The sequence below is a fragment of the Triturus cristatus genome, chromosome 4_1 (assembly GCF_964204655.1).
Source record: "Triturus cristatus chromosome 4_1, aTriCri1.1, whole genome shotgun sequence".
NCBI lineage: Eukaryota > Metazoa > Chordata > Amphibia > Caudata > Salamandridae > Triturus > Triturus cristatus.
Window position 1 is genome coordinate 1174013185 of NC_140585.1, and position 23703 is coordinate 1174036887.

The 23703-nt window shown below is 45.8% G+C and overlaps 1 protein-coding gene across 1 annotated transcript in view; it reads left to right on the plus strand.

The window, feature by feature from the left end:
* The window catches only part of LOC146856286 (vomeronasal type-2 receptor 26-like), a 200764-nt gene that overhangs the window by 21917 nt on the left and 155144 nt on the right, over positions 1–23703 (plus strand). The window lies entirely within an intron of this gene.

Genomic DNA, 23703 nt, shown 5'->3' on the forward strand with positions numbered 1-23703 from the left:
AGTTATAGTTAGGACCCTGTTTCCATAGGAAAACCGCAACATTCTATTTTGAATAACTTTGGCACCGGTCGACGAATCCTCGCTAAATTTTCAAAACTAATGGGGCGCTACGCTCCGCTCCTACCCTGAAAGTCTCGGGGGGATTCGTCAAGCGGGGGCTGAGAAAAAAGGGGGGTCCCAAAACGCATTTTCCCCATGCATTTTTCCATAGGACCTTTAGACACAGCTACAGCCCGAATGGCTGAACAGAGTTACTTGAAATTGAATAGATAACCTTTCACAACGAAGCGCATAATATGTCCTCCGTGTGTGGACGATGCGCGAAGTGCATCGTGCGTACATGGCCCACGGCATGGCGCACGGAACGAACTGCGTAAAGTGGGCGCGCACGCCACGAACGGCGTAAAGTAACTTAGCATTTAAAAAAACGTACAAATTCACTGAAAAAACCATAGGTTTCACACACGTTATAGTTAGGAATTAGCATTTAAAAAACCTTGCAAATTCACTGAAAAAAACATAGGTTTCACACATGTTATAGTTAGCTGGACATTTCACTCGTAAAAAACCATTGAAATTCCCCCGTTATAGTTAGTACAGGCAACTATAACTCACGCGACCGCAATCCTCTGCTGATGACATATGTGTCTTTATGAAAAAAAAATATTTGCAATATGTGTATAGCTAAAATTTAATGGAAGAAGACATGGGCAAATAAGTGTCTAAATACAGTATTAGCATCAGCAGAGGATTGCGGTCGCGTGAGTTATAGTTGCCTGCACTAACTATAACGGGGGAATTTCAATGGTTTTTTACGAGTGAAATGTCCAGCTAACTATAACATGTGTGAAACCTATGGTTTTTTCAGTAAATATATATATAACAATGCTGTGCATCAGAAAACGTGCAAATGAGCCATTTAAGAACAATGCCATTCAAATAAGAACTTTTTGAAAAACATCAGCACTTATTCAAGTTATTTGATGCACTCTGGGAGATATATGCCGCATCAGTCATGTGACCCAGGACGTTAAATGAACTCACGCACGTAGGCACTTTGCTACTGCTTCCTCCCGTGACCAAGGCAGAAGCGCCGAAACATGTAGGGTGTAAGGAAGCAATTGGTGCAGTGATAATTCTGGAATAAAGAAACTGACTCCGGTGACGGGCCTCTGTTCCTCGTATTCATTTGCTGTGATTTGACAGGCTTCTCCGTACCTGTTGTGAGAGGTCACCCTGAAGGGTCAGGGGCTCGCAGTTCGGAGTTTTTTCTATGGATTTAATTTGGGAGCATGACCCACACACTGCTGGTTCGCCTACAAAGGTGAAGCTAGTACAGCGAAATGAAGCAGCAGTGCTGGGAGGGATTTGGCGAGGAGTCTCCTGCGCCGATCGCATCGGAGAAAGAACTTTGCCCAGAGACGTCAAAAAATCTCAGCATTTTGCCGGTAAATATCATGTGCATGACTGGGTTCCATCTGGATGTTAATAACAATGCTGTGCATCAGAAAACGTGCAAATGAGCCATTTAAGAACAATGCCATTCAAATAAGAACTTTTTGAAAAACATCAGCACTTATTCAAGTTATTTGATGCACTCTGGGAGATATATGCCGCATCAGTCATGTGACCCAGGACGTTAAATGAACTCACGCACGTAGGCACTTTGCTACTGCTTCCTCCCGTGACCAAGGCAGAAGCGCCGAAACATGTAGGGTGTAAGGAAGCAATTGGTGCAGTGATAATTCTGGAATAAAGAAACTGACTCCGGTGACGGGCCTCTGTTCCTCGTATTCATTTGCTGTGATTTGACAGGCTTCTCCGTACCTGTTGTGAGAGGTCGCCCTGAAGGGTCAGGGGCTCCCAGTTCGGAGTTTTTTCTATGGATTCAATTTGGGAGCATGACCCACACACTGCTGGTTCGCCTACAAAGGTGAAGCTAGTACAGCGAAATGAAGCAGCAGTGCTGGAAGGGATTTGGCGAGGAGTCTCCTGCGCCGATCGCATCGGAGAAAGAACTTTGCCCAGAGACGTCAAAAAATCTCAGCATTTTGCCGGTAAATATCATGTGCATGACTGGGTTCCATCTGGATGTTAATAACAATGCTGTGCATCAGAAAACGTGCAAATGAGCCATTTAAGAACAATGCCATTCAAATAAGAACTTTTTGAAAAACATCAGCACTTATTCAAGTTATTTGATGCACTCTGGGAGATATATGCCGCATCAGTCATGTGACCCAGGACGTTAAATGAACTCACGCACGTAGGCACTTTGCTACTGCTTCCTCCCGTGACCAAGGCAGAAGCGCCGAAACATGTAGGGTGTAAGGAAGCAATTGGTGCAGTGATAATTCTGGAATAAAGAAACTGACTCCGGTGACGGGCCTCTGTTCCTCGTATTCATTTGCTGTGATTTGACAGGCTTCTCCGTACCTGTTGTGAGAGGTCACCCTGAAGGGTCAGGGGCTCCCAGTTCGGAGTTTTTTCTATGGATTTAATTTGGGAGCATGACCCACACACTGCTGGTTCGCCTACAAAGGTGAAGCTAGTACAGCGAAATGAAGCAGCAGTGCTGGAAGGGATTTGGCGAGGAGTCTCCTGCGCCGATCGCATCGGAGAAAGAACTTTGCCCATAGACGTCAAAAAATCTCAGCATTTTGCCGGTAAATATCATGTGCATGACTGGGTTCCATCTGGATGTTAATAACAATGCTGTGCATCAGAAAACGTGCAAATGAGCCATTTAAGAACAATGCCATTCAAATAAGAACTTTTTGAAAAACATCAGCACTTATTCAAGTTATTTGATGCACTCTGGGAGATATATGCAGCATCAGTCATGTGACCCAGGACGTTAAATGAACTCACGCACGTAGGCACTTTGCTACTGCTTCCTCCCGTGACCAAGGCAGAAGCGCCGAAACATGTAGGGTGTAAGGAAGCAATTGGTGCAGTGATAATTCTGGAATAAAGAAACTGACTCCGGTGACGGGCCTCTGTTCCTCGTATTCATTTGCTGTGATTTGACAGGCTTCTCCGTACCTGTTGTGAGAGGTCGCCCTGAAGGGTCAGGGGCTCCCAGTTCGGAGTTTTTTCTATGGATTTAATTTGGGAGCATGACCCACACACTGCTGGTTCGCCTACAAAGGTGAAGCTAGTACAGCGAAATGAAGCAGCAGTGCTAGAAGGGATTTGGCGAGGAGTCTCCTGCGCCGATCGCATCGGAGAAAGAACTTTGCCCAGAGACGTCAAAAAATCTCAGCATTTTGCCGGTAAATATCATGTGCATGACTGGGTTCCATCTGGATGTTAATAACAATGCTGTGCATCAGAAAACGTGCAAATGAGCCATTTAAGAACAATGCCATTCAAATAAGAACTTTTTGAAAAACATCAGCACTTATTCAAGTTATTTGATGCACTCTGGGAGATATATGCCGCATCAGTCATGTGACCCAGGACGTTAAATGAACTCACGCACGTAGGCACTTTGCTACTGCTTCCTCCCGTGACCAAGGCAGAAGCGCCGAAACATGTAGGGTGTAAGGAAGCAATTGGTGCAGTGATAATTCTGGAATAAAGAAACTGACTCCGGTGACGGGCCTCTGTTCCTCGTATTCATTTGCTGTGATTTGACAGGCTTCTCCGTACCTGTTGTGAGAGGTCGCCCTGAAGGGTCAGGGGCTCCCAGTTCAGAGTTTTTTCTATGGATTTAATTTGGGAGCATGACCCACACACTGCTGGTTCGCCTACAAAGGTGAAGCTAGTACAGCGAAATGAAGCAGCAGTGCTGGAAGGGATTTGGCGAGGAGTCTCCTGCGCCGATCGCATCGGAGAAAGAACTTTGCCCAGAGACGTCAAAAAATCTCAGCATTTTGCCGGTAAATATCATGTGCATGACTGGGTTCCATCTGGATGTTAATAACAATGCTGTGCATCAGAAAACGTGCAAATGAGCCATTTAAGAACAATGCCATTCAAATAAGAACTTTTTGAAAAACATCAGCACTTATTCAAGTTATTTGATGCACTCTGGGAGATATATGCCGCATCAGTCATGTGACCCAGGACGTTAAATGAACTCACGCACGTAGGCACTTTGCTACTGCTTCCTCCCGTGACCAAGGCAGAAGCGCCGAAACACGTAGGGTGTAAGGAAGCAATTGGTGCAGTGATAATTCTGGAATAAAGAAACTGACTCCGGTGACGGGCCTCTGTTCCTCGTATTGATTTGCTGTGATTTGACAGGCTTCTCCGTACCTGTTGTGAGAGGTCGCCCTGAAGGGTCAGGGGCTCCCAGTTCAGAGTTTTTTCTATGGATTTAATTTGGGAGCATGACCCACACACTGCTGGTTCGCCTACAAAGGTGAAGCTAGTACAGCGAAATGAAGCAGCAGTGCTGGAAGGGATTTGGCGAGGAGTCTCCTGCGCCGATCGCATCGGAGAAAGAACTTTGCCCAGAGACGTCAAAAAATCTCAGCATTTTGCCGGTAAATATCATGTGCATGACTGGGTTCCATCTGGATGTTAATAACAATGCTGTGCATCAGAAAACGTGCAAATGAGCCATTTAAGAACAATGCCATTCAAATAAGAACTTTTTGAAAAACATCAGCACTTATTCAAGTTATTTGATGCACTCTGGGAGATATATGCCGCATCAGTCATGTGACCCAGGTTGTTAAATGAACTCACGCACGTAGGCACTTTGCTACTGCTTCCTCCCGTGACCAAGGCAGAAGCGCCGAAACATGTAGGGTGTAAGGAAGCAATTGGTGCAGTGATAAGTCTGGAATAAAGAAACTGACTCCGGTGACGGGCCTCTGTTCCTCGTATTCATTTGCTGTGATTTGACATGCTTCTCCGTACCTGTTGTGAGAGGTCGCCCTGAAGGGTCAGGGGCTCCCAGTTCGGAGTTTTTTCTATGGATTTAATTTGGGAGCATGACCCACACACTGCTGGTTCGCCTACAAAGGTGAAGCTAGTACAGCGAAATGAAGCAGCAGTGCTGGAAGGGATTTGGCGAGGAGTCTCCTGCGCCGATCGCATCGGAGAAAGAACTTTGCCCAGAGACGTCAAAAAATCTCAGCATTTTGCCGGTAAATATCATGTGCATGACTGGGTTCCATCTGGATGTTAATAACAATGCTGTGCATCAGAAAACGTGCAAATGAGCCATTTAAGAACAATGCCATTCAAATAAGAACTTTTTGAAAAACATCAGCACTTATTCAAGTTATTTGATGCACTCTGGAAGATATATGCCGCATCAGTCATGTGACCCAGGACGTTAAATGAACTCACGCACGTAGGCACTTTGCTACTGCTTCCTCCCGTGACCAAGGCAGAAGCGCCGAAACATGTAGGGTGTAAGGAAGCAATTGGTGCAGTGATAATTCTGGAATAAAGAAACTGACTCCGGTGACGGGCCTCTGTTCCTCGTATTCATTTGCTGTGATTTGACAGGCTTCTCCGTACCTGTTGTGAGAGGTCGCCCTGAAGGGTCAGGGGCTCCCAGTTCGGAGTTTTTTCTATGGATTTAATTTGGGAGCATGACCCACACACTGCTGGTTCGCCTACAAAGGTGAAGCTAGTACAGCGAAATGAAGCAGCAGTGCTGGAAGGGATTTGGCGAGGAGTCTCCTGCGCCGATCGCATCGGAGAAAGAACTTTGCCCAGAGACGTCAAAAAATCTCAGCATTTTGCCGGTAAATATCATGTGCATGACTGGGTTCCATCTGGATGTTAATAACAATGCTGTGCATCAGAAAACGTGCAAATGAGCCATTTAAGAACAATGCCATTCAAATAAGAACTTTTTGAAAAACATCAGCACTTATTCAAGTTATTTGATGCACTCTGGGAGATATATGCCGCATCAGTCATGTGACCCAGGACGTTAAATGAACTCACGCACGTAGGCACTTTGCTACTTCTTCCTCCCGTGACCAAGGCAGAAGCGCCGAAACATGTAGGGTGTAAGGAAGCAATTGGTGCAGTGATAATTCTGGAATAAAGAAACTGACTCCGGTGACGGGCCTCTGTTCCTCGTATTCATTTGCTGTGATTTGACAGGCTTCTCCGTACCTGTTGTGAGAGGTCGCCCTGAAGGGTCAGGGGCTCCCAGTTCGGAGTTTTTTCTATGGATTTAATTTGGGAGCATGACCCACACACTGCTGGTTCGCCTACAAAGGTGAAGCTAGTACAGCGAAATGAAGCAGCAGTGCTGCAAGGGATGTGGCGAGGAGTCTCCTGCGCCGATCGCATCGGAGAAAGAACTTTGCCCAGAGACGTCAAAAAATCTCAGCATTTTGCCGGTAAATATCATGTGCATGACTGGGTTCCATCTGGATGTTAATAACAATGCTGTGCATCAGAAAACGTGCAAATGAGCCATTTAAGAACAATGCCATTCAAATAAGAACTTTTTGAAAAACATCAGCACTTATTCAAGTTATTTGATGCACTCTGGGAGATATATGCCGCATCAGTCATGTGACCCAGGACGTTAAATGAACTCACGCACGTAGGCACTTTGCTACTGCTTCCTCCCGTGAGCAAGGCAGAAGCGCCGAAACATGTAGGGTGTAAGGAAGCAATTGGTGCAGTGATAATTCTGGAATAAAGAAACTGACTCCGGTGACGGGCATCTGTTCCTCGTATTCATTTGCTGTGATTTGACAGGCTTCTCCGTACCTGTTGTGAGAGGTCACCCTGAAGGGTCAGGGGCTCGCAGTTCGGAGTTTTTTCTATGGATTTAATTTGGGAGCATGACCCACACACTGCTGGTTCGCCTACAAAGGTGAAGCTAGTACAGCGAAATGAAGCAGCAGTGCTGGGAGGGATTTGGCGAGGAGTCTCCTGCGCCGATCGCATCGGAGAAAGAACTTTGCCCAGAGACGTCAAAAAATCTCAGCATTTTGCCGGTAAATATCATGTGCATGACTGGGTTCCATCTGGATGTTAATAACAATGCTGTGCATCAGAAAACGTGCAAATGAGCCATTTAAGAACAATGCCATTCAAATAAGAACTTTTTGAAAAACATCAGCACTTATTCAAGTTATTTGATGCACTCTGGGAGATATATGCCGCATCAGTCATGTGACCCAGGACGTTAAATGAACTCACGCACGTAGGCACTTTGCTACTGCTTCCTCCCGTGACCAAGGCAGAAGCGCCGAAACATGTAGGGTGTAAGGAAGCAATTGGTGCAGTGATAATTCTGGAATAAAGAAACTGACTCCGGTGACGGGCCTCTGTTCCTCGTATTCATTTGCTGTGATTTGACAGGCTTCTCCGTACCTGTTGTGAGAGGTCGCCCTGAAGGGTCAGGGGCTCCCAGTTCGGAGTTTTTTCTATGGATTCAATTTGGGAGCATGACCCACACACTGCTGGTTCGCCTACAAAGGTGAAGCTAGTACAGCGAAATGAAGCAGCAGTGCTGGAAGGGATTTGGCGAGGAGTCTCCTGCGCCGATCGCATCGGAGAAAGAACTTTGCCCAGAGACGTCAAAAAATCTCAGCATTTTGCCGGTAAATATCATGTGCATGACTGGGTTCCATCTGGATGTTAATAACAATGCTGTGCATCAGAAAACGTGCAAATGAGCCATTTAAGAACAATGCCATTCAAATAAGAACTTTTTGAAAAACATCAGCACTTATTCAAGTTATTTGATGCACTCTGGGAGATATATGCCGCATCAGTCATGTGACCCAGGACGTTAAATGAACTCACGCACGTAGGCACTTTGCTACTGCTTCCTCCCGTGACCAAGGCAGAAGCGCCGAAACATGTAGGGTGTAAGGAAGCAATTGGTGCAGTGATAATTCTGGAATAAAGAAACTGACTCCGGTGACGGGCCTCTGTTCCTCGTATTCATTTGCTGTGATTTGACAGGCTTCTCCGTACCTGTTGTGAGAGGTCACCCTGAAGGGTCAGGGGCTCCCAGTTCGGAGTTTTTTCTATGGATTTAATTTGGGAGCATGACCCACACACTGCTGGTTCGCCTACAAAGGTGAAGCTAGTACAGCGAAATGAAGCAGCAGTGCTGGAAGGGATTTGGCGAGGAGTCTCCTGCGCCGATCGCATCGGAGAAAGAACTTTGCCCAGAGACGTCAAAAAATCTCAGCATTTTGCCGGTAAATATCATGTGCATGACTGGGTTCCATCTGGATGTTAATAACAATGCTGTGCATCAGAAAACGTGCAAATGAGCCATTTAAGAACAATGCCATTCAAATAAGAACTTTTTGAAAAACATCAGCACTTATTCAAGTTATTTGATGCACTCTGGGAGATATATGCAGCATCAGTCATGTGACCCAGGACGTTAAATGAACTCACGCACGTAGGCACTTGCTACTGCTTCCTCCCGTGACCAAGGCAGAAGCGCCGAAACATGTAGGGTGTAAGGAAGCAATTGGTGCAGTGATAATTCTGGAATAAAGAAACTGACTCCGGTGACGGGCCTCTGTTCCTCGTATTCATTTGCTGTGATTTGACAGGCTTCTCCGTACCTGTTGTGAGAGGTCGCCCTGAAGGGTCAGGGGCTCCCAGTTCGGAGTTTTTTCTATGGATTTAATTTGGGAGCATGACCCACACACTGCTGGTTCGCCTACAAAGGTGAAGCTAGTACAGCGAAATGAAGCAGCAGTGCTGGAAGGGATTTGGCGAGGAGTCTCCTGCGCCGATCGCATCGGAGAAAGAACTTTGCCCAGAGACGTCAAAAAATCTCAGCATTTTGCCGGTAAATATCATGTGCATGACTGGGTTCCATCTGGATGTTAATAACAATGCTGTGCATCAGAAAACGTGCAAATGAGCCATTTAAGAACAATGCCATTCAAATAAGAACTTTTTGAAAAACATCAGCACTTATTCAAGTTATTTGATGCACTCTGGGAGATATATGCCGCATCAGTCATGTGACCCAGGACGTTAAATGAACTCACGCACGTAGGCACTTTGCTACTGCTTCCTCCCGTGACCAAGGCAGAAGCGCCGAAACATGTAGGGTGTAAGGAAGCAATTGGTGCAGTGATAATTCTGGAATAAAGAAACTGACTCCGGTGACGGGCCTCTGTTCCTCGTATTCATTTGCTGTGATTTGACAGGCTTCTCCGTACCTGTTGTGAGAGGTCACCCTGAAGGGTCAGGGGCTCCCAGTTCGGAGTTTTTTCTATGGATTTAATTTGGGAGCATGACCCACACACTGCTGGTTCGCCTACAAAGGTGAAGCTAGTACAGCGAAATGAAGCAGCAGTGCTGGAAGGGATTTGGCGAGGAGTCTCCTGCGCCGATCGCATCGGAGAAAGAACTTTGCCCAGAGACGTCAAAAAATCTCAGCATTTTGCCGGTAAATATCATGTGCATGACTGGGTTCCATCTGGATGTTAATAACAATGCTGTGCATCAGAAAACGTGCAAATGAGCCATTTAAGAACAATGCCATTCAAATAAGAACTTTTTGAAAAACATCAGCACTTATTCAAGTTATTTGATGCACTCTGGGAGATATATGCAGCATCAGTCATGTGACCCAGGACGTTAAATGAACTCACGCACGTAGGCACTTGCTACTGCTTCCTCCCGTGACCAAGGCAGAAGCGCCGAAACATGTAGGGTGTAAGGAAGCAATTGGTGCAGTGATAATTCTGGAATAAAGAAACTGACTCCGGTGACGGGCCTCTGTTCCTCGTATTCATTTGCTGTGATTTGACAGGCTTCTCCGTACCTGTTGTGAGAGGTCGCCCTGAAGGGTCAGGGGCTCCCAGTTCGGAGTTTTTTCTATGGATTTAATTTGGGAGCATGACCCACACACTGCTGGTTCGCCTACAAAGGTGAAGCTAGTACAGCGAAATGAAGCAGCAGTGCTGGAAGGGATTTGGCGAGGAGTCTCCTGCGCCGATCGCATCGGAGAAAGAACTTTGCCCAGAGACGTCAAAAAATCTCAGCATTTTGCCGGTAAATATCATGTGCATGACTGGGTTCCATCTGGATGTTAATAACAATGCTGTGCATCAGAAAACGTGCAAATGAGCCATTTAAGAACAATGCCATTCAAATAAGAACTTTTTGAAAAACATCAGCACTTATTCAAGTTATTTGATGCACTCTGGGAGATATATGCCGCATCAGTCATGTGACCCAGGACGTTAAATGAACTCACGCACGTAGGCACTTTGCTACTGCTTCCTCCCGTGACCAAGGCAGAAGCGCCGAAACATGTAGGGTGTAAGGAAGCAATTGGTGCAGTGATAATTCTGGAATAAAGAAACTGACTCCGGTGACGGGCCTCTGTTCCTCGTATTCATTTGCTGTGATTTGACAGGCTTCTCCGTACCTGTTGTGAGAGGTCGCCCTGAAGGGTCAGGGGCTCCCAGTTCGGAGTTTTTTCTATGGATTTAATTTGGGAGCATGACCCACACACTGCTGGTTCGCCTACAAAGGTGAAGCTAGTACAGCGAAATGAAGCAGCAGTGCTGGAAGGGATTTGGCGAGGAGTCTCCTGCGCCGATCGCATCGGAGAAAGAACTTTGCCCAGAGACGTCAAAAAATCTCAGCATTTTGCCGGTAAATATCATGTGCATGACTGGGTTCCATCTGGATGTTAATAACAATGCTGTGCATCAGAAAACGTGCAAATGAGCCATTTAAGAACAATGCCATTCAAATAAGAACTTTTTGAAAAACATCAGCACTTATTCAAGTTATTTGATGCACTCTGGGAGATATATGCCGCATCAGTCATGTGACCCAGGACGTTAAATGAACTCACGCACGTAGGCACTTTGCTACTGCTTCCTCCCGTGACCAAGGCAGAAGCGCCGAAACACGTAGGGTGTAAGGAAGCAATTGGTGCAGTGATAATTCTGGAATAAAGAAACTGACTCCGGTGACGGGCCTCTGTTCCTCGTATTGATTTGCCGTGATTTGACAGGCTTCTCCGTACCTGTTGTGAGAGGTCGCCCTGAAGGGTCAGGGGCTCCCAGTTCGGAGTTTTTTCTATGGATTTAATTTGGGAGCATGACCCACACACTGCTGGTTCGCCTACAAAGGTGAAGCTAGTACAGCGAAATGAAGCAGCAGTGCTGGAAGGGATTTGGCGAGGAGTCTCCTGCGCCGATCGCATCGGAGAAAGAACTTTGCCCAGAGACGTCAAAAAATCTCAGCATTTTGCCGGTAAATATCATGTGCATGACTGGGTTCCATCTGGATGTTAATAACAATGCTGTGCATCAGAAAACGTGCAAATGAGCCATTTAAGAACAATGCCATTCAAATAAGAACTTTTTGAAAAACATCAGCACTTATTCAAGTTATTTGATGCACTCTGGGAGATATATGCCGCATCAGTCATGTGACCCAGGTTGTTAAATGAACTCACGCACGTAGGCACTTTGCTACTGCTTCCTCCCGTGACCAAGGCAGAAGCGCCGAAACATGTAGGGTGTAAGGAAGCAATTGGTGCAGTGATAATTCTGGAATAAAGAAACTGACTCCGGTGACGGGCCTCTGTTCCTCGTATTCATTTGCTGTGATTTGACATGCTTCTCCGTACCTGTTGTGAGAGGTCGCCCTGAAGGGTCAGGGGCTCCCAGTTCGGAGTTTTTTCTATGGATTTAATTTGGGAGCATGACCCACACACTGCTGGTTCGCCTACAAAGGTGAAGCTAGTACAGCGAAATGAAGCAGCAGTGCTGGAAGGGATTTGGCGAGGAGTCTCCTGCGCCGATCGCATCGGAGAAAGAACTTTGCCCAGAGACGTCAAAAAATCTCAGCATTTTGCCGGTAAATATCATGTGCATGACTGGGTTCCATCTGGATGTTAATAACAATGCTGTGCATCAGAAAACGTGCAAATGAGCCATTTAAGAACAATGCCATTCAAATAAGAACTTTTTGAAAAACATCAGCACTTATTCAAGTTATTTGATGCACTCTGGGAGATATATGCCGCATCAGTCATGTGACCCAGGACGTTAAATGAACTCACGCACGTAGGCACTTTGCTACTGCTTCCTCCCGTGACCAAGGCAGAAGCGCCGAAACATGTAGGGTGTAAGGAAGCAATTGGTGCAGTGATAATTCTGGAATAAAGAAACTGACTCCGGTGACGGGCCTCTGTTCCTCGTATTCATTTGCTGTGATTTGACAGGCTTCTCCGTACCTGTTGTGAGAGGTCGCCCTGAAGGGTCAGGGGCTCCCAGTTCGGAGTTTTTTCTATGGATTTAATTTGGGAGCATGACCCACACACTGCTGGTTCGCCTACAAAGGTGAAGCTAGTACAGCGAAATGAAGCAGCAGTGCTGGAAGGGATTTGGCGAGGAGTCTCCTGCGCCGATCGCATCGGAGAAAGAACTTTGCCCAGAGACGTCAAAAAATCTCAGCATTTTGCCGGTAAATATCATGTGCATGACTGGGTTCCATCTGGATGTTAATAACAATGCTGTGCATCAGAAAACGTGCAAATGAGCCATTTAAGAACAATGCCATTCAAATAAGAACTTTTTGAAAAACATCAGCACTTATTCAAGTTATTTGATGCACTCTGGGAGATATATGCCGCATCAGTCATGTGACCCAGGACGTTAAATGAACTCACGCACGTAGGCACTTTGCTACTGCTTCCTCCCGTGACCAAGGCAGAAGCGCCGAAACATGTAGGGTGTAAGGAAGCAATTGGTGCAGTGATAATTCTGGAATAAAGAAACTGACTCCGGTGACGGGCCTCTGTTCCTCGTATTCATTTGCTGTGATTTGACAGGCTTCTCCGTACCTGTTGTGAGAGGTCGCCCTGAAGGGTCAGGGGCTCCCAGTTCGGAGTTTTTTCTATGGATTTAATTTGGGAGCATGACCCACACACTGCTGGTTCGCCTACAAAGGTGAAGCTAGTACAGCGAAATGAAGCAGCAGTGCTGCAAGGGATGTGGCGAGGAGTCTCCTGCGCCGATCGCATCGGAGAAAGAACTTTGCCCAGAGACGTCAAAAAATCTCAGCATTTTGCCGGTAAATATCATGTGCATGACTGGGTTCCATCTGGATGTTAATAACAATGCTGTGCATCAGAAAACGTGCAAATGAGCCATTTAAGAACAATGCCATTCAAATAAGAACTTTTTGAAAAACATCGGCACTTATTCAAGTTATTTGATGCACTCTGGGAGATATATGCCGCATCAGTCATGTGACCCAGGACGTTAAATGAACTCACGCACGTAGGCACTTTGCTACTGCTTCCTCCCGTGACCAAGGCAGAAGCGCCGAAACATGTAGGGTGTAAGGAAGCAATTGGTGCAGTGATAATTCTGGAATAAAGAAACTGACTCCGGTGACGGGCCTCTGTTCCTCGTATTCATTTGCTGTGATTTGACAGGCTTCTCCGTACCTGTTGTGAGAGGTCGCCCTGAAGGGTCAGGGGCTCCCAGTTCGGAGTTTTTTCTATGGATTTAATTTGGGAGCATGACCCACACACTGCTGGTTCGCCTACAAAGGTGAAGCTAGTACAGCGAAATGAAGCAGCAGTGCTGGAAGGGATTTGGCGAGGAGTCTCCTGCGCCGATCGCATCGGAGAAAGAACTTTGCCCAGAGACGTCAAAAAATCTCAGCATTTTGCCGGTAAATATCATGTGCATGACTGGGTTCCATCTGGATGTTAATAACAATGCTGTGCATCAGAAAACGTGCAAATGAGCCATTTAAGAACAATGCCATTCAAATAAGAACTTTTTGAAAAACATCAGCACTTATTCAAGTTATTTGATGCACTCTGGGAGATATATGCCGCATCAGTCATGTGACCCAGGACGTTAAATGAACTCACGCACGTAGGCACTTTGCTACTGCTTCCTCCCGTGACCAAGGCAGAAGCGCCGAAACATGTAGGGTGTAAGGAAGCAATTGGTGCAGTGATAATTCTGGAATAAAGAAACTGACTCCGGTGACGGGCCTCTGTTCCTCGTATTCATTTGCTGTGATTTGACAGGCTTCTCCGTACCTGTTGTGAGAGGTCGCCCTGAAGGGTCAGGGGCTCCCAGTTCGGAGTTTTTTCTATGGATTTAATTTGGGAGCATGACCCACACACTGCTGGTTCGCCTACAAAGGTGAAGCTAGTACAGCGAAATGAAGCAGCAGTGCTGCAAGGGATGTGGCGAGGAGTCTCCTGCGCCGATCGCATCGGAGAAAGAACTTTGCCCAGAGACGTCAAAAAATCTCAGCATTTTGCCGGTAAATATCATGTGCATGACTGGGTTCCATCTGGATGTTAATAACAATGCTGTGCATCAGAAAACGTGCAAATGAGCCATTTAAGAACAATGCCATTCAAATAAGAACTTTTTGAAAAACATCGGCACTTATTCAAGTTATTTGATGCACTCTGGGAGATATATGCCGCATCAGTCATGTGACCCAGGACGTTAAATGAACTCACGCACGTAGGCACTTTGCTACTGCTTCCTCCCGTGACCAAGGCAGAAGCGCCGAAACATGTAGGGTGTAAGGAAGCAATTGGTGCAGTGATAATTCTGGAATAAAGAAACTGACTCCGGTGACGGGCCTCTGTTCCTCGTATTCATTTGCTGTGATTTGACAGGCTTCTCCGTACCTGTTGTGAGAGGTCGCCCTGAAGGGTCAGGGGCTCCCAGTTCGGAGTTTTTTCTATGGATTTAATTTGGGAGCATGACCCACACACTGCTGGTTCGCCTACAAAGGTGAAGCTAGTACAGCGAAATGAAGCAGCAGTGCTGGAAGGGATTTGGCGAGGAGTCTCCTGCGCCGATCGCATCGGAGAAAGAACTTTGCCCAGAGACGTCAAAAAATCTCAGCATTTTGCCGGTAAATATCATGTGCATGACTGGGTTCCATCTGGATGTTAATAACAATGCTGTGCATCAGAAAACGTGCAAATGAGCCATTTAAGAACAATGCCATTCAAATAAGAACTTTTTGAAAAACATCAGCACTTATTCAAGTTATTTGATGCACTCTGGGAGATATATGCCGCATCAGTCATGTGACCCAGGACGTTAAATGAACTCACGCACGTAGGCACTTTGCTACTGCTTCCTCCCGTGACCAAGGCAGAAGCGCCGAAACATGTAGGGTGTAAGGAAGCAATTGGTGCAGTGATAATTCTGGAGAAAGAAACTGACTCCGGTGACGGGCCTCTGTTCCTCGTATTCATTTGCTGTGATTTGACAGGCTTCTCCGTACCTGTTGTGAGAGGTCGCCCTGAAGGGTCAGGGGCTCCCAGTTCGGAGTTTTTTCTATGGATATATATATATATATATAGGTTCAAATAAATAAATTTCAAATTCTTAAATACATGTCATAAATGACTACAAATATTGTTATAATTAAAATAAAAAACTATTTTCTCAAAATAATAACAACTACTAAATACAATATTATTTACATTTAAAGAACACAGCACAATTAACACATACAATAATAAATAACAGAATTTTAAAAAGTTACCTATTTTTTAATTTGTTAGTACTTAAGTAACCTTCTACCCTATACTTCAACAAAGTACACAACACATATCTAACAGTCCCTAATAACGTAATATTATGTGCACACGTCATATATTTAGATATTAGTTACAATATTACTAATTATTATTTATTCCTAAAATAATTATAATTAATTACCACCCCACCCTTTATCCATACAAATATGAACATCTCAATTAAACATTTATTATTAATTCATTAAGTGATAATAATTATTAATATTTATTTACCTTCCCGTCATTTATCCCTAAAAATTCCACTACAACTATACCTAATATATAACATAACAAATAGTTTATTTACATATTTTATATGATTATTTATTATTTCTATAATTTTTATAAATTAAGTTTATTTATTATTTATTATAATAAAGTTTCTACATACCCTTGACAAATGCAAAAACAACAACACACACCCAAACAAAAAACATTTAACATAATTATTTTTCATTTACATTATTGATATTATTTAAAAATTAATTATTAACAAAATACATTAATTGTCAAATAATTCTAATTTAGTTACGTCCCACCATTTACTCCTACAAAACCCACAACCCACTCCAAACATTTAACATAACGATGTACACAATTAGCATAATTAATTCTCAATTACATAATTAACATCAATTAAAAAAGAATTAGTACTTAATTAAAATGTATTTACTTCCCACCCTATATCCCTACAAAACCAACACCCCCACCTAAAATGTTACTTAAAAACTGTAATTGCACAATTGACATAACTAATTATCAATTAAATAATTAATATTCAATAAAACCTGATTATAAATTCATTCTAGTTAAAATAATTTTTACCCTGTACCCCTATAAACCCACAACCGTCCAAAGTACTAAAAATCACAAAAATGTATTACATTTAGTTGAATAACTACTAAACATTAACAACTATATTAAAAAAACATAAACAATGGTTATACAAAAACTTTACAATATATACATTTACATTATATGCTAAAATGCATAACAATAATTAAAAACTGATATTATGAGCAACTATATTTTTGTAAACAATATAAATGGCTTCAATATTTTCATAATCAATATTACTTACCTTAAATCGATATTCTTGACAATGATATTGTTGCAGACGATATTTCCACATCACGATATTTTGGACACAATGTTTTGGTAGCACAATATTTTTGTTTTGATATTTTGTCTGAACACCGCTGCCAATACTGTATCCTTGGTCTCAGAGAGTTTCTCCTCAGGCTTAAGGTATGCTTCCTCTCAACCATAGAGCGGAAGACTCCAGTATCCCTCAGGGTAGGGACTTTCCTCACATTAATTCTAACTTCGTGCACAAACTCCATTGTGTTAGGACATAAGTATTCACAAACATTTCCACAGGGGGCAAAAGATTTAGTCTGGGTTGAGTCTGAGGGCCGCAGGGTGGCTGTCAGAGGGGGAAGCAGTCCTGGGGTTGTATGGGAAGCGAAGCATATTCATGTAGTGGCTGAATTGTACAAAGTGAAATTAGAATACCTGGGATCAATCCTGGCTTCCCCACTTGAACAAACAGTGTGATCCTAGGTACTATTTCACTTTGCCTCCTTTTTCATATTATCAAATATAAGATGACCTCAAAATACATGACTTCAAGATGTATGCTTTACCAGTCTTCTCAAAGGTTTGATTTGATAACCTATAATGTTGTACATGTATAGTAGCAAACCAGGCACCCACAGGGTGCACATCACAACTGACTTGCCTGTTAGTTCACTATTGGCAGTGTTGTCAGGGTGGGGGAAAACATAAATGTTCATAAATTACTGTTTTAAACTTTTAACTTAAAAAATGCTTCTCAATGTGCTGGTATAATCTGATGTACTAAGGTGACATGCTTCTGCATGATAATGATATGTTTGTTTTGACTTTTGAAAAGGGTTTACTACATTTTTACACGCTTGTTGCAAGGTGTCTTTCAAAATGAAGATGTTCCTAAAGGTAAATGGTAAAAGATGCCTTCTTTTCTAGATTCTCTTTACTTCAGTTTAGTATAAATGTTTTCCTGTTTACTAAACATCTTTTTAATGTCAGGGCTAACTCGTGTAAACAGCAGCCCAGTGCTACTGATGACCATGGGACTGCATGTAATCATCAGGAGGGCCACAAGGGTCCCTCGGGCCGTACTTAGAGTATCACTGTGTTAGGATGAATATGCTTCAGAGCATGTTGGTTCCTCTCCCAGATCTCCATAGCTACTAGGTTAACTACAAACTGGCCCTCTCATGTCCCTTCCCCCACGTGTAACATATTTTTTATTATAGGTGCTGCTGGCTCAAGGTCTTTCACCTGACAATCCCTCTTGAAGTATCCCACCTGGTAGCACATGTAGCAAGTTACCACCTTGGAGTGGGAAGATGTTTCCTGTCCTCTGCCCGCATGATGCTCCTTCTGGGACACACCATTCCCCTTTTTGCTTCGGCCCTCCTCGAGTCCCATGGGAAACACCCTGGCTATTACCCTCTGGTTTGGAACCAGTTTATGGAGAGTTACTCTCCCCCTTTGGCTTAGAGCCCCCTGTCAACCCTGCTAACTAACCACTTGTCAGCCAACACTGCAAGCTTCTCTGGGTCCCTTTACTGTCAAATCAGACAGGTATTGCCTAAGTGAGGTAGAACACTCCTGCTTCAGTCGCTCTGTCACCATCAACTAGTTAATGGAATAAAAGTTTTTGGCCTCCATCCCTCTCCCTCACTTATTCCAATCATGCAATACACCATGAATCCAAGTCTCAAACAGAACACCATCTCCTCTCTTGCAGTTGTGAAACCTGGGAAGGTACTGAGGTGGCTTCAGCCCAAATCTTCTAACTAGAGCTATCCTTTCCCTTGCCAGCTTACTTTCATTTTCCTTTTGTTTCTCTTCCCACTCTGTCTGTTTCCCCTTCCTTTATCTCTGCTTCTCTTCCCTCTATCAGTTTCTCTTTCTGGGACCAATCTCCCTGTCTCTCCCACCTCTTCTTCTTTCTGGTGAGCTAGTCTTAGCTTCTCCCTCTCAATCTCTCTAACTTTTTCTTCTTTGTTAGCCTTCTAAAGAGCTAGCTGCAAACTCAGGGTCTCTGCTAGACTCAACCCATCCAAGAGATTTATCCCTTTAAGTGGTGACAGTGGTACCATAGAAATTTGAGGTGGTGTACACACCTGGAGCATTCTAGTAACTTAAGTGATCAGTGTCTTGGTGAAACTCTTGAAAATGCATTAGGGGACAAATTCTGTGTGTGTCTGGAATAGATTCGTCCTAAAGCCTAACTCCACAGCACATTCTTCCTGGGCTCGTAACATGGTTCCCTTCTTAAAGTCAACTACAGCCTCATCCCTTTCTCCCATTGTCTCAAACTGGTTCCTAATGAAGTTAGTAAGGAATTCTATGTCCCTAATCCTGGGAACCCTCCACCCTCTGTCTCTACATGAATCCTTCATCTGAGCTATGAACATGGAACTGAGGTCTATTCAAACCCTGTGTTTACCACTGTCTATGTGTGGCCACTTTGTGCGTAAAAACTGGACTTATTGTTCTATTGGCATACGTTGGAAATGGCCAATGCCACACCTGTATCCAAGGCTCCTAAATGTAAGGAGCCCCATAACTTGTCTGAAATTGGCAGAACCCTGTTCAGAGGGCCATGGGTCAAGCAGAAGCTACTGGGCACAATCACAGGTGTTGAGGCCTTTTTCTCCTGATGTCCCAGGGCCCGATATACTATGGGTCCTGGGCACCTGGGCAAATACCCCTTCAGCACTTGACGCTCAGTGGTAGTGCAGGTTGAGCAGTCTAAGGCTTCTCGGGGAGGAGGTAGACAGGGGGGTGAATGCAGGCTCACAACACAAAATATGTTCAGCAGCAATAAATGATCTTCCAGTCAAATATTTCCTTTTATGAAAAAAAGAGTATTTCTATGCCAACTCAAAGTTAAATACTACATTCACCAACAGAACGTGCAGTACTCTGAAATCATGGCTCTAGTTTTGTAACAGGTGGGTCCCTGAGTTCTACTCCCCTGTCACTAGTAGTAGTGGCTATTCCCCATTCAATATAGGCAACATTCAAGTTAAGCCCCACTACTAGTCCGAGCCACAGGAGTTCCACTCAGACTCTATATTAAAATCAAATGTGTTCCACTGACAAAGCGCTATATGGCAGGCAAGTTCTCCCGGGGCCGTCTGGCCCATAAATCAGTCTTACTGTCACCAGCAGGATCTTTGAGCATGCCCCCTTTGTGGACGCTGAAGCTGCAGCTGCTCTTTCCAGTGAGTTCTTCACATGCGGCCTCGTCAAAGCAGCAGTCGGGTGTCCTCAAGTTCTTCACACACAGGCCTGCGGAGGCAGAGGCCAGGGGGCTCCTCTATGCTCCTCCGAAGCTGGCGCTCTTAATGGGATCCTCCTCACAGGTGGGGAGGGGGAAAGTGATTCTCCTGGTGCTGCTCCTCAGTTGGGGCTTGGGCACCAAAATTTCTGCATGGTGGCTTCCTCCACATGACTACAGTCTCAATTGCACCAAGCTCCCTGCCTTTTCCCAGTGGCCCTCCTTTACGGGGTCAAGGTCCTCAATTTAGTCACAGGTTATTGATTAATTGCCACAGAAGCAATCTTCACGGCGGGGACCACCTGGCGTATTAAATTATCACCTCCACTCCGCTATGGACAGACCGGCATGGTAGCAATCTTTAAGGTGACCCCACCTGGCCAGCAACAATACGATCAGTAAAACAAAGTTCATGGCTCACTTCATAGTGGTTCTCCTCTGGATATGGGGATATCTGACTTCACCATGCGCGTGGGCAATGTCCTGATCAGTGCAGAAATCCTCTTCTCACAACTTGCTACAGGGATCCAGCCACTAGGCTCCCCAACTGGGCTTCGCTGCCCTGCAATGCTCTCCTCTTCCTCACATGGCACTCAGGTGTTGGCACAGAAACAGGTAGTGGTGCTCCAGCCTCCAGGTGCAGGTGATCTTGGATTACCTGGGTGATGTCCGGTCACCTAGCTGGGAGACTGCCAAGCCTTGGCTCCCAGTCCTGATCACAGGCAGAAGTCTAGCAGAGCTTTTCTTCCTCACACAGCCCCAATGGCTACTTGACAGTTGACAGTTTTGAGGCCTCAAGCTCCCTTTCTTATTATCCACTTCCAGCCACCACAAGTGTTTTAGAGTCTGAGGGGCATATTCTCAAGGACCTATCGCCGAGTTATCGGCACTTTAGCGCAGCCAATGTCACGATAAATATAGCGCACCATTCACAAGCTGGTGCTAACAGCCAATAACACCAGTTTACCTGCGATAGCAGCAGCAAAAGACAGCGCCACGGATGACCCCGGCAACTAACGCTAATGAGACGCAGAGTATGCGTTCCCAAGCAAAAAGCCGCAACAACGTCACTCTGCAACATTCTCAACGACCAGACAGATCTGTGAAAAGATCACAAAACAGGCGTTAAGGCGTGTCAGCAGCAGGAAATTAACACCTGCTGTGACCTGGTGCAAAGTCAGTGAAGAACAACAGATGCCATGGAGCTACTCATCATGCAGCTCGGAGCCCCAACAGGGCCACAACACCCACTTCCACCACCCCCAGGACCTCCACCCCCCCAGACCACCACAGAGGCAGCGCAGACAAAGACAGCGGACCTTCAGGAAACGCACCAGCCTCACAGACTTAACACCAGAGCATGTCATTGCCCACTACAGACTCAAAAGGACAACCATCCTCCGCATCCTGAACATCATTGCCCACAGGCTGATGGCACCAACACAGTGGAGAACCAACATCCCTCCGCAGACAAAGCTGCTGGCTGTGCTGCACCTGTTGGCCTCTGGGACTTTCCAACCAACAACCGCCAGAGTCGGAGGAGTCTCACAGCCAGAACTTTCAAAGTTCCTCAAACCTGTCCTGGATTCCATCCTCAGCTTGGTACCCCAGTACCTATACTTCTCCAACACTGCGCAGGAACAGCTGTAGACCAAGCAAGTCTTCTACGCCATAGCTGCCTTCCCACTCCTGTTGGGGGCAATTAACTGCACACATGTCCTACTTGTGCCCCCTGCCGACACTGCACACAATTGCTGCAACAGAAAGCACATGCATTCCATCAATGTGCAGGCAATAGTGGACCACTGGGGATTCTTCACCAATGTCGTTGCCAACTACCCAGGGTGTGTGCATGACTCATACATCTTCCGACAGTCCATCATCAACCGACGCTTCCAGGATGGCACCTACGGAAACACAGTGCTCGTTGGTAAGTACCAAATGAACACACCACACACCTCCAATCCACAATCATGCAACTCACAACTCTGGCAATACACACGTTATAAACCCACATACATCATGCCAAACAACATGCCCACTCACCAGACAAAACAGCACAACTTACTGTGGCAACCTGGCCCAGCCATGTACATGAGCCATCAACAGCATGGCACCTCAGCCACACAATAGCAGAATGTGGGGAGAGGTGGGAACCAGGCATGTGCAAAGGAGGCAACTGACCCATGAATGAGAAAGTGCACAATGCCAAGAGTGGCATGGATGTGCTGGACAACTGCAGTCTGCAGACCACAGACATATCCATGTCAACATATAATGCTGGTGTTGGTAGTGTTGTGGACAGTGGACGCAACCATTTCAACACAGCCAGTGGGGAAGATCACAGAAATGTAGCTTTTTACGTCTACCATGTAAGCGTGTGTGGAGTGGGCTGGCCTGGCGTACGCCAGGCTAGCGTAGGGGTGTGAATAAAAACCACGTATCTCTGGGCCTGGTTCTCTTCCGGAATGCCCAATGTGTCTGCCAGGGCGGCGCCTCTCACCCCGTCACGAGGCTCATGCCATGTGCGGCCGTGCCTGCGAGCCTGGGTGCCTGCTGCAGCCAGGGCCGCTGCTCCCAGGACCAGTCTCGCCCCCCTGCACATTCCAGGCCTCACTGCTCATTTGCCGACACGAGCGTGTCTCCAAGAATGCCCACCCCATGCCTGTGCTTGCTCCAAGCCAGAGGCCCGTGACCGTGGCAGCCTCTTCAGACCATCACGGCCTTCGCGAGCAAGGCCTGCAGTACTTCTTACACATTGACTTACTCCACCAGCATACACAGCGGACAAGTAGGTTACATATTTGGAACTGAATCTTGATTACATGATGGCAGAGTACATATTTAAGGCATCGTTTAAATCCCTATACTCCCTTCGATGAGGTGCCACCAACTCTGTGCATAGCATTCCGACAACACGTGTCTGTGGGCCCCTGAGGACTACTGCCTTAGGCCTACACACGGGTCCAGCAGGCCTCAGACAAATCCAATCCAGTCCGTCCCAGGCAGGACAAGGCATCGTCGCAGGGTGCACACCCACTCAGCTCTCGTGCCCCCTCCTCCGTCAACCAGGAATCTACTCCACATGCCATTCCAACGCCGTGTGTTAGAGATCCAGGAGGAGCTGGCTGCACAGCGGTTGCCCCACGCTGACCGCTGCCTCAGGCACACACTGCAGTCAAAAAGAGGAGCATTTCTCGGAATTGAACTAGATCAGTTTTGAACTACCTTAAAATGCTGTCCAAATAGAAAATGACGCTGTGCATGCTAACTTACATGGAGCACTGCGTAAGCATAAACAATTTCTGTTCTAACAGAGGCCGTGGCTAATTAGTGCAATTGCGCTATTAATGCAGCCCCCTGCCAGTGCGCAGGTCGGATTGGCCAGCTGCCTACAGCTGACCAATATGACCCGCACACTTCAAAGTCTGCAATCCCACAGCTAATAAACAGTCTAAGGATTGCAGCCGTAGGTCTCCTGCCTCAAAGTGGGCGCTGGGTTAGCCTGCTCCAACCAATCCTGGAGCTGTAGGATTGGTTGGTTTCACGTTGTTCTAGGGCAGAAGTACTTCCCTATCTGTCAGCACCGCGAGGAAGTAAGAGACCACATCTAGAGCCTGCACAGCAGCAAGGACACAGAAAAGAGCGTTGGGCAGCAGGCGGAGAGTAAGTTATTAGTTTTTAAAGATTTATTTGTTTTCCCTCCCCCTCCCCCCTCCCCGTCGTCGTCCGACCCCCCTCACCTCCCCTCCCTCCGCCTCTCCACTCCGCCCACACACCAGCCGCTTCTGGTAGGGGTACTGGTCCATCACCAAGCAAGGGACTTTTCAGTTCCAACCCCTTA